This window comes from Dendrobium catenatum, unplaced genomic scaffold (genome assembly GCF_001605985.2).
Source record: "Dendrobium catenatum unplaced genomic scaffold, ASM160598v2 fragScaff_scaffold_1595, whole genome shotgun sequence".
Lineage (NCBI taxonomy): Eukaryota > Viridiplantae > Streptophyta > Magnoliopsida > Asparagales > Orchidaceae > Dendrobium > Dendrobium catenatum.
Genome location: NW_021320057.1, coordinates 1940651 through 1950623, shown reverse-complemented (window position 1 = coordinate 1950623; position 9973 = coordinate 1940651).

Genomic DNA, 9973 nt, shown 5'->3' with positions numbered 1-9973 from the left:
TCCACTGATCGTCCCAGGACGATCCAGATCGTCCTGGTCGATCCTGGAGCAGATTTTTGATATTACAGCAAGTCTGGGATGAAATTTCCAAGTTCCATGATCAGGGTTCTCCTTTGCTGATGGGGGATGACTTCATCTATATCATATCGCAAGAGGAAAAGAAGGGTAGCCGGGCTTTTTAATTCTATGGGGAGGCTGGGGAGATGGGTGATCTCATGTCTGTTAACAGCTTGGTTGATCTGCGATTTTTGGGTCCTTTTTCACCTGGACCAACAATAAGGATGAGAGGAGTATAACTTTCTCAAGGCTAGACCATTTTCTCATCAGCTCCTCGATTTTGGATGTGTTCCAAGGTCTTAAGGTTAGGCACCTTACTCATATTGCTTCTGACCATTGCCCCATCCTATGCTCTTTTTCTTGGGCAGTGTTAGAAGGACTTACTCTCCTTGGATCATGTTTGAAGATGTCTGGACAACTTATCCTAGAGCTTGGCAAATAGTCTGGGAGAAATGGCGACTAGATGACTTTGGCAATGAGGCGCTCAAGCTTGGGATGAAATGCTAAAGAATGTTGAAATCTCTTTTCTTTTGGAGCAGGAATATTATCAAGATGTTAAACCAATTGAAGGATGAGCTTGATAAGGAGATTAAAGTGTTACAGGAGTTAGAATGCTTGCTTTGCGGGTTAAATGATGTTCAAACCGAGTCATTGAGGTATAAGGTACAGTTGTTGAATTGCACTCTAGCTCGCATCATGACCTGGTGGAAGTAGCGGACTAAGGTGAAGTGGCTAAATGAGGGGGATGAGAACACTCGGTTTTTTCATTCCATGGCCTCTTCTAGAAGGAAAAAAAATTGCATTGACTCATTGAAGCTCACCGATGGATCCTCTGTAACTGGCACCCTACTGATTTCCAAGGAGGTATACAGCTTCTTTGAGCACAAATGGTGTGGGTCTGCCATTATGGAGGATGGATGGCCCTCCCTTAAGCACGAACGTGAATATTTGGATATCCTTGCTGGTTTCCTAGACATTGAGGTCACATAGGAGGAGATTTGGGCAGCGGTGTGCTCTTTGGGCCGAAACAGGGCTCCTAGTAGGGATGGCATTACAGCTTCTTTCTTCAAGTGCTTCTGGGAGAATATGGGAGAACAAGTTAGCAAAGCCTGTCTGGAGTTCTTTGCTTCTTGGAATATGGATTCGGCCTGAAAGGACACGGTGGTTTTCCTTGTGCCCAAAGTGATCAAACCTGATCTTCTATCGAAATTCAGACCCATTAGCCAGTGTCAGACAATTTACAAAGTGGTTGCGAAGGTTTTGGTCAACAGGGTTAAAGGGGTTCTCCCCAAGCTCATTTCTGAGGAGTAGGCTGCATTTGTCCTGAGGCGGTCTATTTCCAGCCACTCCTTGTTGGGACAGGAGGTGATTAACAAATTCAGGGTCACTAAAACTTCCCTGGGCTTCTTTGCACTGAAGGTGGACATGGAGCAAGCTTATGACAAGATGAGCTACAAGACCCTGGAGCTCATTTTGCTGCGCATGGGGTTCCCTTAAAGGTTCTGTATGTGGGTATTGAACTACGTCCAAGCTCCTAAATTCTCAATGTTGATTAATGGGTAGATTTCGAACAAGATTGATGCCGATTGCGGGTTTTGACAGTGGTGCCCCCTATCACCCTATCTCTTCATTCTTTGCTAGGAGCTGCTGTCGTTGCACATGCATCAAAACTTTCAGCGATTGGGAGTGCCTTCCTATTGTGGGGGACCTCTTATCTCCCACCTTCCATATGTTGATGATGTTTTTTTTTTGTAGGTGCCACTATCCCTGACATGAGGGACATGATCTTTTTTTGAGAGGAATACTGCTCTTGGACGGGGCAAAGGGTAAACATAAGCAAATGTGATATTCTCTTTAGAAAGAAGACCCCGTCCTCTACAAAGTCCAGATTGGCCAGGCTGGCTGGCTACCCCAAGTTGGAGGAGATGAATTACTTGGAGAGAAGGTTGGCGTTGAGAAGGCTCACGATGACTGATTTTTCTCCTCTTATTCAAAAGGTGCGTGGTCATACTCTAGTATGGGGCTTGTGGCATCTCTCGCTGGCAGGGAGAGTCACGTTGATTAACTCGGTCCTGATATCGTCTTATGTTTACTTAGTGACCCACACTATTGTTTGAAAATCTATTTTAAATGAAGTGGAAAAGATATGCAGAAGTTTCTTATGGGATACTTATTCTGAGCACAAAGGCCTTCACTATGCTGTCTGTGAGAGTATCTCCAAGCCTAGGCAGAGGGGAGGACTTGGATTCCATGCGTGCGCTAATTGGACTGGGCCCTTACGCTCACGGCTCACTTGGGACTTTATTAGTACACCTTCGAACCTCTTCAAAATATGTATGGATAGGAAATATTGAGGTTGGCCTTGGGTCCAGGGGTTTAATAGGGGGGACTTGGCTACTTGGAAAGTGCTCTGCGATGGGGAGAATATCTTGGGCTGCTCTATTTGCTAGAGGGTCTATGATGGTAGGAGTATTGATGTTACCTCACACATTTGGATTTGGGACAAGGCCCTCTCGGGGTGTCAGACCTTCTGCGATGTTGCAACAATTGAAGACCTTTTGGTGTCCAACCTCATGCTGTCGAACAGGACATGGGACAGGCCGAAGAGCCTGGACTGCTTTGGTGTCCCACAGGTTGACATCATTTGCGACATTAAGATTTGGAATGAGCTTGAGTCTGACTCGCTGGAGCTGCTAAAAATTCCCCTCGGCTCCATGGTGTCTTCTACGGTTTATAATAGAGCTTTCGAAGACATTGAGGACCCATGCTATACTGTGTTCAAGCTTGGTCTGCACCCTCGGATATGAATGCTATAGTGGCGAATCTACAAGGACATCATTCCAACCAATGTGTGGTTGTAGCGGCGTGGCTTTGAGGTCAATTTTGTTTGCCCCCTCGGTTGTAATTTGTGGGAAGATTTTGATCAATATACCACCGGCTGCAAGCATTTGAAGGAGATTTTTTATGTGTTGGATCTATGGGGCTTCCACACTTCACGGTTCTCGTGCTTACAGGATCTGCAAAGTGCCCTGGAAGATAATGTCAAGGCCAGGGACCTGTGGGGTTTGATTCATTGCTATACGGTGTACTACAGTTGGAAGAACATGAATGCCGTCAAGCATGGGATAGACGACCACACTTTGATCTTCATGGCGGCGTAGATTCTGGAAGTTGTTTGTCAGGGATCATCCACTTTCCACTTGGAGCAACTGGACACCTCTCAATCCTATGTATTGTCTTCTCCTCTATCTTGGTGTCCCCTCCTATGGGTTGGTTAAATGTTAATGTTGATGGAGCACTTCTACAGACCAATGCCGATGGGGTTGGAATTGTCATTAAAGATATCCCTGGGAAGTTAGTTATTGCGGCCGAGTGGAACTTACAGCACTTGGTTAAAACTCAGGTGGAGATGTTGGCTGTCAATTATATTGGGAAGCTTGTTATGGAATGGATGTTTGATACCAATGGCATGACTGTATAGGGGGAAAATGCTTCGGTTTTAGAGTTTTTGTAGAATTTCAAGTTAAATAATTTGTGGAGGCAATAATATATCAACTGGAACAACTGCAACTGGATAAAACGCTTCCAACAAATTCTTTTTTCCATACTCACCATCAGTTTAACAAAGCCGCCCATTTTTGTGCCTAAAGGTCAGTTCAGAAAATGCTTGTCTGGGATATAGGAGATAGAACGGTGGGGGGGGGGGGGGGCTTCTTAAAGGGGGGGGGGGGACTTATCAAGCCTTTTTTGATGTGCTTGAGGAGGATAGGAGGCCTTTTTTGGGTGTTACTTAAGGGCATGTTTGCCCATTTTCTTACTTACTTATTTGTAATAGCTTTTTGATGAATGCAAATGCAAAATTTTAGATCACTCTCTCTCTCTTATTCCTCGCTCTCTCTCACTCTCTCTCCCTCCCTCCCTCACTTACTCCCTCTCTCTTTTCTCCCTCTAGCTCTCTCGCACCTCTCTCTCTCTCTCTCTCTCTCTAGATCTCTCTCTGTATGTCCATCTATATATCTCCCTCTCACTCACTCACACTCTTTCTCACTCTCTCCCTCTCACTGTCTCTCTCTCTCCCCATCTCTCTCTCTCTCTTTCTCTCTCTCTCTCCCTACCTCCCTCTCTCCCTCTCTCTCCTTTCGCCCTCCCCCTCTCTCACTCCTCTCTCTCTCTCACTCTCACTCTCTCCCTCCATCTCTCTCTCCCTGTCTAGTCCCTCTCTCTCTCACTCACTCACTCTCTCTCTCTCTTCCTATCTCCCTTCCTCTCTCCCTCTCTCTCATTTGCCCCCCTCCATCTCTTCCTCTCTCTCTCCTCTCTCTCTCCCTCTCTCTCTCTCTCTTTCTCTCTCTCTCTCACCCTTTCTCTCTCACTCTCTCCCTCCCTCTCTCTCTCAGTCACACACACACACTCTCTATCTATCTATCTCTCTCTCTCTATATATATATATATATATACATATATCTCCCTCCCACTCCCTCTCCCTCTCTAGTCCTCCCTCTCTCTCTATCTCTCTTTGTCCAAATCTCTATCTCTCTCTCTCCCTCCCACTCTCTCTCCCTCTATAGTCTCTCTCTCTCTCTCTCTCTCTCTCTCTTTTCCACTCTCTTTCCCTCTCTCTCTCCCACTCTCTCCCTCTCTCTCTCCCTCTCTCTCTCCCTCTACCTCTCCCTTTCTCGCTCCTCTCTCTCTCTTATTCCTCTCTTGCTCTCTCTCTTTCTCTCTCTATCTCTCTCTTATTCCTCTCTCTCTCTCCCTCCCTCCCTCGCTCCCTCTCTCTCTCCTTTCTCCCTCTATCTCTCTTATTCCTCTCTCTCCCTTATTCCTCTCTCTCTATTTATCTATTTATCTATATATCTATATATATATATCTATCTATCTATCTATCTAACTATCTGTTGATCTCATTTTTATATGAGGTCATAAGGATCCTTGAATTAATCCAAATTCAAAACAAGAAAGACTTGTGATCAAATCAAAATCAAGCCAATTCATATCTCAATCTATCTAGACTTCAATCAAATCCAAATTTCAAACCTAACCAGGCTTTAAAATTTTCCTGATTCAAACTCAAATTCAAACCTTGATCCTAACTCCAGTCCATTCTAGATCCTAGGATCTATCCTGGATCTAGATCTTCCAGGCCATAAGATTAATTTAGACCTTAGACCAACCCTAAATTAATTCAATATATATCTCAAATCTATTGAGATTTCAAACCTATTCAATCAATCAATCAAACTCCAATAAATCACTTAGATATCCTGCAACCATACCACAGTCATATCATAATCCAATATAACACCTAGTACATTGCCTTAGCCTTCATGACATTAATCAAATTCAAATCATTTCACTAGGAGCTTTATACATCGAATCTAACATCATTAATCTCCTCAATTAATGATTGATCAAGGTGATCAATTGAGCTAGCTCAGGCTAGCTTAGTCGATCATCAAGCATTAGTTATCCTTCAAATTTAACTCCAAATCACTTCTGAACTCCACCAAACCTCTTCAAACACCTTTCTTAATGAAACAGACTTCATTAGTCGACTTGGAAAGTTTGTTAGGGATGTTAAGACCTATAGAACTTGCCCGAGGATAACTAAGAGGGGGGGGGAGTGAATTGGTATTTAAAATTTTTTTAAGAAAAAAGAACGATTATCACAGACCAAGAGAGAGAGAGGGAGAGGGAGAGAGAGAGGGAGAGAGAGAGAGAGAGGAGCGAGAGAGTGAGGGAAAGAGGGGGGAGAGAGAGATTGAGAGAGAGAGAGAGAGATAGAGAGATAGAGGAATAAGAGAGAGAGATATAGAGAGAGAGAGGGAAGAGAGAGAGATGGAGAGAGAGAGAGAGAGATAAAAGTTCATTATGGATGTTAGGTCCTTATGAACTGGCCCAAGGCTAACCAAGAGGGGGGGTGAATTGGTATTTTAAAAAATATTTTAACAAAGAACAACAAAGCTCAAACCCAAATCACCATAGAAATATAAGTGCAGAAAATATTAAGTGGGGAAGCAAGAAAAAGAACACCAGGGTTTATAGTGGTTCGGTCAACTCGACCTACGTCCACTGCCCGGAGGCACCCTCCGAGTATTGCACTACCAAAGTGACTCTCCTTTTTCTCCCACAGCAAGGCGGAGAAGCCCTTACAAAAACCTTATTTTTGCCACCCCCGACAAGGTAGAGAACCCAACTGCTTTAGCTTCCTCTTGGAGCAAGCATAGAACCTTGATTGGTCGCTGAAGCTTACCTCTCCCAACCCTTCCAATGATAGGAGACTCTAGTGGAAGAAGAAGTTGAACAATGCTTAAAGCAACCCTTATGAATCTCCCTCAGAAGCTCCCCCTCAGAAGATCCTCTCTCTTTCTCCCTCTCTCTCTCTCTCTCCTCTAGGCTTTCTCAGGTCAAGACAGCAGCAAAAGATTATTCAAAACATTGAACAATCGTTGTTAAATAGAAGAGCTTCAAAAAGCTCATTAATTGCAAGTTGCCGACATTATCGTCCATGACGATATTAATATCATTCTGTATAATCATTGCAATTTAAGCCTAATCAGCTGGGACGATCTGGGATGAATAGAAGAAAAGTGTTCCTATCATCGAGGATGATTATAAATCGTCCTGTACGATTAGTTCAAATCATAGACCATCGTCCAGACAATCGCTCTAAAAGGAGTTCTGGACGATTCCAAAATTGCTTGATCATCCGGGCCGATTTCATGATTGTCCCGGATGATTAGTTCAAATCAGAGGGAAATTGTCCAGAGAATCGCTTAGAATTTAAGCTGGCTGATCCTGATCGGCTAGACCATTGCCAAAAATTTGAGCTGTCCGATATTTATCGTCCAGGAGCAACTAAGGTTTTTGAACTAATCATCCCGGCCGATCTTGCGATCATCCAGGACGATGTGATCATATCAATCATCCTTAATTATCAGATTAATTTAGGCATAATTGTATCAAATCGTCCAGGACGATACAAGATCGTCCTGACTGATTTCTAAAAATAAAGAATGCCTAAATAGATCATGGCAGCTGATTCTTTTTGTTTTAAGCCTATCGTCTTGGCCGATACTTGTGTCATCCAGGCCGATCGGCTAATGACGGCTTCCCTAACTAAGATGACTGATTAGGGTTTCTATTTTGAACCCTATCATCCAGGATGATAATAATATCATCCGGGATAATGTGAGTGAAAATAAAAATTCTAAGCCAGACAAAAAAAAATCACTCGAGTGTGTGTGTGTAAGGTTACTTAGCATCAGAACACTTTAATGGTTAGAATTGACTTAAGAAAGGGAAAAAGAAAAATACAGACTAACTCAGACCTAGTCTACCCAATCTTGAGCTGGTTCCGAATGTCGTCTGATCTTGTGGTCCTGAAATGTCAGTAGAAAAGGCAGTCATAGAGAAACAAGAGTGTTTTCTAATCATCAAAACATAATCCATAAAAATATATTTGTAACAATCTTCCCCTTTTTGATGATGGCAAAACACTCAGACGATTAATTCCAGAATAACAGTGCAAAACATAGAAAAAGCTTTCAAATTTTCAGAAAAGAACATGTACAACCAAACTAATCCCCCTTTTGACATCTCAAAAGGAGGAGGAAACTAAAAACAAACTAAAACAACTAACATAATGGAAAAAAAAAACAAACTACATAAAATAGACACTTAAACTAAATAAATGAGGGGCCCTGATCATCAGATGGAGGTGATGGCGGTGGCTGCTGGAAGTAACTGGACATGGCAGCGAACTGTTAGCCAAACCAGGCCATGTCCTGGTCGTGCTGTTGCTGCTAGTGTGCAGCATAGGCATCAAAATGGGCCATATCCTCATCCTGCAGCTCCTGGTGGTGAGCAACAAAAGTATCTAACTGGGCCTCCAACTGATCAAATCTCTCCACCAACTGATCCAACTGTCAGTGATGGCAGAGACGAATGGGTTCAGGAACAGGAGCGGGAGCCTCCTCCTCCTCGCCCCCCTGAGCTTCCCCATCTCCTGGGTGGAGATGAGTACCATGAAGGACATATTAGATGGAGCAGGATATTGAAGGAACTGTTTGAGTAATAGGGAGGCGGATGGTTGGTTGGAGCAGGATATTGAAGATTGTATTTGGTTTCAAGAACATATGAAATGATGAGTCCTAAAGCAAGGTTGGGTTTCCTCTTATGATCTGGATTGCGGATTGTTGTTAAATGATCAATGTATCAAAAGATAAGGTCAGTAGCATTAAAATCTCTATGGGCCATGATGTAAAAGGTAGTAAGTGAAAGAAGTGGAGTGATGTGGATTTGGTCCCCGGCTTTTGGAATAATGGAAGTGTAAAGGACATGTTGGATTGTCCTAGCATGTTCGAGTAAAGAGCTAGTCTCTCCAACATGAAAGGGGGCGTTGGTGTGGAGAAGAAAGTTATTTGCAGAAGACCAATTATAGTCAAGATCAGAGATAATGATATGCAACATATCCCCAGTGGTGGATAGCTGCAACAGTTTAGCACAGTCCTGGTATGTGATCTCGACAGGGCGTCGATTCACATAGGAGGTGAGGGCAGTGTAGGAGGAGTTTATGCGAAGGTTTGCAAAAAATTTGAAAAGGAGTTCAGAAAAAATGGGGATAATGAGAGTAAGAATAAAGCACAGAGAAGTGTAAGTGAAGAGGTCTAATACCGGATATGAGAGGTGGACAGGATTGATTATTCTAGAGAGAGTGATCCCGCATTCTTTGTATCAATGGTAGGTAGCCTGATCTTTTGCCTCCCTGAATCGAGGGTCCAGTGTGGCCCTCAAGGAGCTTCCAGAGGTCTGACGAACGTGCTTTCCTCCAGCCATAGCAAGAAATCAGGAAGTAGAAAAGAGATGAGAAGAAGATTGAAGTGAGAAATATGGCTGGAATACTCTGAATTTAAAGAAATGACCACATCATCTAGGACGATCGTAGAATCATCCAGGATGATCTTGTTCAATAATTGCGTACAGGTCGATCGGTCAAAAAGGCAGTTCGATCATCTGAGCCGATCAGACATCGGTTAGATGATTAGATATAGATGATCATCCCGAGCAGTCAGGCCGGACGACCGTTAAAAAAGCAGATCATCCAGGCCGCTTAGGTAAATTGTATAGGACGATGCTCAATAATGAATCATACGGGCTAAATTTAAAATGTTTTAAATCATGGGCCACGTATATCATCCAGGATGAACAGTGGATCGGCCAGGACGATTGTCCAAAAATAGATCGTCTCGGGCGATTTTAAATATTTTAAACGTATTGACACGTGGATCGTCCAGGACAATCAGGTGTATCGACCAGGACAATTTTCATAAAATCATCAGCCAGGACGAAAATTTTATCAGCCAAGATGATCAAGATGATTGTAACAGAGTTCGATCAGATCGTCCAGGATGATGTTGGATAATCCAGGACGATGAATTTCAGTAAAGCTAGAAACGTCCAACAAATGGATTTTGAACAGAGATAGTCCAATCATCCAGGATGATAAAAATATCAGCCAGGACAATGTGACAAAATTTGGAAAACTAGGGAAAGATGGAGATGATGAGAGAGAGTCCACAAACAATAAAACCAATCTAAAAACAACACCAAAAAAAAGATAAAAAATAAACAAAGAATTTTTGTTTTTAAATTTTTTTTTTAACTTTTTGCAAAGCGGCATATGATAAATTTCCCAAATAATTTAGTTTTAAAGATTTGAAAGATCAATGAGTTAACAATGTCAGAATATCCTAGCTCGGACTTCTTTCAGGGCACAAATCATCTGTTGAAAACAAATTGCATAACTCAGAATAAATAAATTGGGTAAAAAGAAGATCCGTTCAAAACTTGCTCCAAAGAAAAATAACTTATAGAATAATATACCAAAGCAATTTGTCTCAATCATGGTATTTGA